Below are 8,234 nucleotides of genomic sequence, written 5' to 3' on the forward strand. Positions count from 1 at the left end.
ATATATGATGTGACACCAAACACAGTATACAAGTAAGACTCAATTCTTAGTATACATATACACAATAGTGGTATACAATGTGTAAGTATACATTATTCAGTAATGTAAATGGAATAGTCAGTGAAATTCAGAATATTGTTGTGAGCACAGTCAAAATTACTGGAATGTATTCCTGTGCTGTGCAGTGCATGAGGCACATTGTAGCACTCAGTAGAGTCTGATTATAAGACCTTCTGTCAGTAAGAAGCCAGCATAAATGTAAATGATAAAGTGTAGTGCATGGAGGGTGCTATACTTGTGGTGGTGCCATTAGGTACAACAATCTGATGGCCTGTGAAAAGAAGCTGGCCTATAGCCTGCGGTATGAGATACTGTGATACTATCTGCCTCATAGTAGCAGTAAGAGCAATCCATGTCTCAGGTGGCTGGAGTCTCTTATGATCTATTGTGCTTTCCTCTCAGATATGCAAGAGGGCTGTCTGTATCACTAGCTGTGGGTGTTGAGTGCATATATAATGCAGCCAGTTAAGCTGGTCTTCATGGTGCAGGGGTAGATTGATTTGAGCATGTTTAGGCTCATACCAAATTTCTTCAGCCATCTGAAGCATGTGAGGTCACCAACCAAGCGATATGAACATAGATGATGATGGGTGTGCACCAAGTCCTGTCTCCTAAAGTCCACTTCAATCTCATTGATTTTGGTGTTGAGCAAGAGGTTGTCTTCAGACTGTCTCATCATTGTTGATCTGACCAACCACCATGGTTTCATTCACATATTTGATAAGTGGAGCTGTGTCTGGCCACAGTTATTGATGTATTAGAAGTATAAAAGAGGGCTGAGGACTCAGGCAGCAGAAAGATGTTGCTGCAAATTCTGAAAATGTGTATGCAAAACAAAAATTGAAGATAAACCAAACAAAAAAATGCAAAACCTTAAATACAATATTCTTTATGTTTTTTACACCTGAAAAGGTGATTCTGTCTGTAATGTTTTAGCCCTAATAGCCCCGGGATTGGCCCTCAACCAAATCCATCCATCAACTAACAGAGGAGCTACACTGAGACATAGAGAACTGCTGTTCATCCCAGGTGATTCATCCCCAGGTCATGATCTTGCTATATCCATGTACAACGATCTGATCTCCCCTTCAGCCACAGCTCGCAACCTTGGGGTAACCATGGACAATCACTAACCATTGTCCTTTTCCTCTCAGTTTCTTCTCTACAACATTAGAAGGATTTGGCAATTTTTGTCCACACAGGCTGCTCAGGTACTTGTTCAGTCTCTTGTCATTTCTAGACTGGATTACTGCAATGCAGTGCTGGCAGGTCTACCTATTAATGCAATCTGTCCTCTGCAAATGATCCAAAATGCAGCTGCCTGGCTTGTTTTCAACCTACCAAAGTTCTCGCATACCACCCCGCTGCTGCGATCCCTCCACTGGCTTCCGGTAGCTGCACGCATCAGATTCAAAACACTGATGCTGGCCTACAAAACCAAAAATGGACCAGCTCCCTCTTACCTCAAAGCCCTCATCATTCCTCGCACTGCACCCTGCAACTTCCGATCTACCAGTACTGCTCGACTGGTTCCACCATCTCTCAGGGTAAGAGGCAAGTATACTACAAGACTCTTCTCTGTTCTGGCACCAAGGTGGTGGAATGAACTTCCCCTAGAGGTCTGGACAGCTGAGTCACTGGCTATTTTCAAGCAGCGGTTGAAGACCTACTTATTCAGGAAACACTTCAACTAGAACTTCTTTCCTTATCTTTTGCATTAAAAAAAATAAAAAATACAACCTTTGACACTTTTTCATTGTAACTTTGAACAAATGTTTTCATGTTTTTTGGTATCTTAAGTATGTAACCTAGTGAACCAGCATTAATGTATTCAATTCAATGAGATTTAAGCACTTATGTATGTCGCTCTGGATAAGGGCATCTGCCAAATGCTGTAAATGTAAATGTACAACTCCAAGTCATTCTCTGTCCTGTCCCCCTGAGAATCACGGCGGTGGATTGTCAACCCATCGGGAAAGGCCTAATCACTCACCAAAAACCTCCCCTCACGCTAGAAATTGGGCTCTTTGACATAGAAAACATAGTCCTTTTCATCACCACTTCACCAGCTAATCAAGTCACCTATGGCTTTGCATGGCTTCATGATCACAACCCTCAGGAACTCATCTGCTGTTTGGCCCAAAGAATGGTGGTGGCCTGAGGCCCTGTATTGTCAATCGAGGACTGAACAGTGAGGTCTCTTTTCCCCTACCGCAAGTCCCTCCCACCTTTAAACAATTCAGGGAAGTACAGATTTTTACTTGACTTGAGAAATGCTTACAATCTGGGTTGCATACCGGAGGGAGACGAATGAAAAGCCGCATTTTCACCTCTAGGGGGCACTAGGAATACTTAGTAATGCCGTATGGCCTGACTAATGTGCAAGCTGTCTTCTAGTCATTCATCAATGAAATCCTCTGAGACTTCCTGAACCAGTGTGCAATTGTCTACATAGACGACATTCTGATCTACACACCCACCATAGAATCACACATCATGCAGGTATGCCAGTGTCCTACAATGACTCCTAGCATCAATGAACTACATAGGCTTCTGGGCTTTGCAAACTTTTACCAGAGGTTCATTAGAAACTACATTTATGTGCGCTCCACTGACATTATCACTAAAAGGAAAGCCACGCAAACTACAGTACATTGGTCAAAGGCACAATCTGCCTTCAATGACCTCAAGTAAAGATTTACCACTGCCCCCATCTTGCAACACCTTGGCCCCAGTCTGCCATTCATCATGGAGGTTGATGCTTCCAGTACTGGGATAGGGACTGTACTCTCCCAATGCCACAGGTCTCCTACTAAGCTCCAAACACAAGGAGGAGTAGAGAAACTGGTTGGAGGAGGCCCAATGCCCATTCCAAGTCCTGACAGGCCATAAGAACCTGGAGTACATAAAAAGTACTAAATGTCTAAACCTTTACCAAGCCAGATGTGCACTATTTTTCAGCAGATTTCAGTTTACGGTTACCTACCGGCCCGGTTCCAAGAACAGTAAATCAAATGCTCTGTCGTACCTACACGATCTGGTGCAGCAAAGCCAGAAACCTGAAGCCGCACATAACAGCAATTGCCCACAGGGCACTTTGAACCACTCTCAATGCCTCGACAACGAGGTTGCACATCTCAGTGGAATTTGTCACCAACCTCCCAAGCTCACAAGGCTTTATGACAGTCCTCGTAGCCATACACCGATTCTCCAAAGCAAGCCGATTAATTTTCTTAAGGAACTTATCTACCAACATAGAAATGGGCAAATCCCGTATCCATGTCTTCTGGAACTCTGGCATCCCAGAGGACATTGTTTCAGACAGAGGAGTACAAAACTACAAGACTCTTCTCTGTTCTGGCACCAAGGTGGTGGAATGAACTTCCCCTAGAGGTGCGGACAGCTGAGTCACTGGCTATTTTCAAGCGGCGGTTGAAGACCTACTTATTCAGGAAACACTTCAACTAGCACTTCTTTCCTTATGACATTAAAAAAAACACACACACAACCTTTGACACTTTTTAATTGTAACTTTGAACAAATGTTTTAAACTCATGGTATCTCAAGTACGTAACCTAGTGAGCCAGCATTAATGTATTCAATGTTAGAGATTTAAGCACTTAAATGCTGTAAATGTAAATGTAAATTTACTTTGCGAGTCTGGACAGCCTTTTGCAAAATGCTTGGGATCAACATAAGCTTATCCTCGATGTACCACCACCAATCTAAATGTCAAGCAGAGGAAACTTACTGCATCTACAATCAACAAAACTGGAGCAAACTCCTTCCATGGGTGGAATATTCCCAAAACGGTCTAATAATGATAACAACTACCCTGTTTCCATGTTTGGGGAACCATCAGAGGTCCCTGACTTTAATGACTTGTTCCATTGCAGCCAGGAAGTCTAGGAAACTGTCTATGTGCATCCACAGAGAGCAATATATAATAAACACTCCCATATAAAGCGTAAGAGACGGCCTCACCCGCCTTGCTACCGCCACCCGTCAGCCTCACCCGACTTGCTACCGCCACCCACACCCATTGAGTTTGATGGGGCACAAGCCTTCTTTCTTAGGTTCAATCTGGATTCCTGGAGACAATTTATATGCTTGGCTGAGTATTTTTTTATTCAACTCCGAGTTATCTTGAGTTTACACTTTAACCTACTTACATCTTAATTCTTGACATCGTATTTACTTGTCTCGCAGCATCCACTTCTAGCCAGCTAGCATAACTAGCCTGTTAGCTCGGCTACCGCTAGTACAAGCTCTCGCATCTTCCACATTTTCATTCCACAGACTAGAGTGAGAGGCAGGGAGTTGTCCTGCTCAGTCCAGTGGCTCTCTCCCACTCTGCTCTCCTCCACGTCCATTCTAATCTTTTAGAAGCAAATGATAGACAACAAATAAATAATTAATTAAATAAATAAATAGGTTAAACAGTCCGCTTCTAGCCGACTAGCACAACTAGCCTGTTAGCTCGGCTACCGCTAGTACAATCTGTTGTACTTGCTCTGTAACATCATGTCGGTTACGTCTCTGCCTTTGAGTGCAGGTGAGGACGCATTGGAGCTGTACTCGGTAGAACTGGAGCTGGAGCCTGTGGAGAAGCAGATCCTTGAACTACAGGTGAAGCAGGCCGAGCTGCGGGAGCGAAAAGCCATGCTGGAAGCTCCCCGGTCAGTCGCTCACCTGTCTCAGGTTAACTCCCGGGATGTAATTACCACTCCCTCCACCTCTACCCCGTGTGATTCTCTGTCCAGGCCCAACACACCCATGAAGTGGCCTGCCCAGGCGCTGTTCACTCCGGCGCCAGGGCACCGCGGGTCCTGGGTGCAGCAGCGGAGGACGTGTGCCGGTCCCCGGTCGAGGACATCTCCCCCCCCCCACCGTCTTCAAGATCCACACCCGGAACCGCTTCTCCCCCCTTCGCGAGACGGACTGCGACAACGTGATCATCGGAGACTCGATCGTCCACCACGTCCGTGCTACTGGTCCTAAAGGTAAGGCTCGCACTTACTGCTTGTCTGGTGCTCGTGTTCTTGATGTCTCTGCACAAGTACCTAGAGTCGTGAGCAGAAACAACAGAGCTGTGGTTCTTCATGTCGGCTCGGACGACACCAGCCTGAGGCAGTCAGAGATCCTGAAGAGGGACTTCAACACCCTGGTGGAGACGGTTCGCAGCACAGCGCCCACGGCGAGGATCATCATGTCTGGACCGCTTCCAACATACCAGTGAGGAATTGAAAGGTTCAGTAGACTTTTTGCTTTAAATGAATGGTTACAGTCATGGTGTCAGGCTCAGAAACTACTCTTTATTGATAATTGGAATGTTTTCTGGGAGCGTCCTAGGCTATTCCGTGCTGACAGTGTGCACCCCAGCAGAGTTGGAGCGGAGATCCTCTCGGACCACAAACCTGCCTGATCTATCTGGACTTCTTACTGTACCCTTAAACACAAACAACCTAGATATAATGACTAACAGCATAGGCGCTATATTCACTAGCACATTAGACACTGTTGCCCCAGTCAGATTACAGAAGGTTAGAGATAAAACACTTGCACCGTGGTATAATAGTCATACTCACGCCCTCAAGAGGGAGACCCGTAACCTTGAACGGAAATGGAGAAAAACTAAATTAGAGGTTTTTAGAATTGCGTATAAGGACAGTATGTCCAGCTACAGACAGGCTCTAAAAGCTGCTAGGGCTGAGCACCTGAGCAAACTCATAGAAAATAACCGGAACAATCCCAGGTTTTTATTTAGCACACTGGTTAGTTTAACAAAAAAAACAGAAATCTGAACACACTATTCCATCCCAGTTCAGTAGTGAGGATTTTATGAGATTCTTCAATGATAAAATCGAAAGTATCAGGAATAAAATAGGTGACGCTCAACATATGAGAGCAACTAGTGACACAATCACACCTAAGGCTATACAGAGCTTTACAAGTACAGGACAGGAAGTGTTAGATAAACTTATTACTACAGCTAAATCAACAACATGTTCACTAGACCCCATCCCAAATAAACTACTGAAAGAAGTGTTACATAAAGCTGATGAGCCTCTACTTAATATCATTAACTCCTCGTTATCTTTAGGTTACGTCCCGAAGTCTTTCAAGTTGGCAGTTATTAGGCCACTCATCAAAAAACCTAACTTAGGTCCAAATGAACTATCAAATTACAGACCTATCTCACACCTTCCGTTTATATCTAAAATACTTGAAAAGGTTGTGTCTGTTCAACTGAGCTCCTTCTTACAGGAGAGCAACATCCTTGAAGAGTTTCAGTCAGGTTTCAGGCCCCACCACAGCACAGAAACAGCACTTGTTAAAGTTACAAATGACTTGTTCTTAGCTTCGGACCAAGACTGTATGTCCTTATTAGTTCTACTTGACCTTAGTGCTGCATTCGACACTATAGACCACAACATTCGCTTACAAAATTACACAGGTATTCATGGACAGGCTTTAAGTTGGTTTAGATCCTACCTGTCAGACTGATACCATTTTGTAGAATTAAATGGTGAATCCTCGTTTATTGCCAGTTAATTATGGGGTCCCTCGAGGATCAGTTCTAGGACCTCTGCTTTTCTCGATATACATGCTTCCATTAGGGAACATTATTAGAGGACATGGGATTAGTTTCCATTGTTATGCTGACGACACACAGTTATATATTTCATCAAAACCAGATGAAATAGCCACAGTGTCCAAAGTAACTCAATGCCTTAGAGAGATAAAAGATTGGATGAACTGCAACTTTCTGTTGTTAAACTCCGATAAGACAGAAATACTATGTATAGGTCCAAAAACCAGTGCACAGAAACTCTCACAACTTAACTTCCATTTAAAGGGATGTACTGTTACTAGTAGCTCGACAGTGAAAGACCTCGGTGTTATATTAGACAGCAACTTGTCTTTTAAAAATCATATCGCCCTACTACCAAAACAGCCTTCTTCCACCTTAGAAATATTGCCAAGCTGAGAAACATCCTGTCTGTCTCTGATGCTGTGAAGCTAGTTCATGTGTTCATGACCTCTAGACTGGACTATTGTAATTCATTACTAGGTGGTTGTCCTGCATCTTTAATAAATAGGCTACAGTTAGTCCAAAATGCAGCTGCCAGAGTTCTCACTAGGACAAAAAAGTATGACCATATAACCCCAATTTTATCATCTCTACACTGGCTACCTGTTAAGTATAGAATTGATTACAAACTGATGTTACTTACGTACAAGGCTCTTAATGGTTTAGCTCCCATGTATCTAACTAGTCTTCTAACACATCTTCTAACACATTACAATCCTTCACGCTCTCTGAGATCACAAAACTCAGGACTTCTGGTAGTTCCCAGAATATTTAAGTCTACTAAAGGTGGTAGAGCGTTTTCTTATTTAGCTCCCAAACTTTGGAATAGTCTTCCTGATAGTGTTCGGGGCTCAGACACACTTTCCCAGTTTAAATGTAGATTAAAAACTCATCTCTTTAGTCAGGCGTACACATAATACACCCTATAATATCATGCACCAGTACATCAGACCTGCACATTTTTATGAACAGCAGATATGTTAATCCCTCTCCACTGCTTTGTACCCATCCCGAGGCATCCAGACATTGTACCAGCTCCCAACGTCCTCTGTGGGATGAAGCCTTTGGACGTCCACTGAGCCGAGGCCAACTCTAAGAATCCTGAGACATCTCCAGTTAGACTCTGTGATTCTAAGGAGATCTGAAGTCCATGATCCTTACACCAATACAACATTTGTTTGACTGTATATTACAATCACACCCCAGTGTCACCCATATGAGGATGGGTCCCCCTTGAGTCCGGTTCCTCTCAAGGTTTCTTCCTTTACCAATTTAAGGGAGTTTTTCCTTGCCACTGCTGCCTGAGTCACCTCAGACTTGCTCATAGGGGGATAAATACATACAGATTGTGAACTATATATATCTAATAATAATCTTGAATTTTTTATTCTGTTAATTCTTTTTCTTTTATTATTCGTTATTTCTTTTATTATTCCTTATGTTTACCTTCTGCTCTATGTTTATGTTCTGTAAAGCTGCTTTGAGACAATGTCTACTGTAAAAAGCACTATACAAATAAACTTGAATTGAATTGAATTGAATACCTAACATCCTCCACTCTCCCTGTCGAGCTATACAC

The sequence above is a fragment of the Tachysurus fulvidraco genome, chromosome 21 (genome assembly GCF_022655615.1).
Source record: "Tachysurus fulvidraco isolate hzauxx_2018 chromosome 21, HZAU_PFXX_2.0, whole genome shotgun sequence".
NCBI lineage: Eukaryota > Metazoa > Chordata > Actinopteri > Siluriformes > Bagridae > Tachysurus > Tachysurus fulvidraco.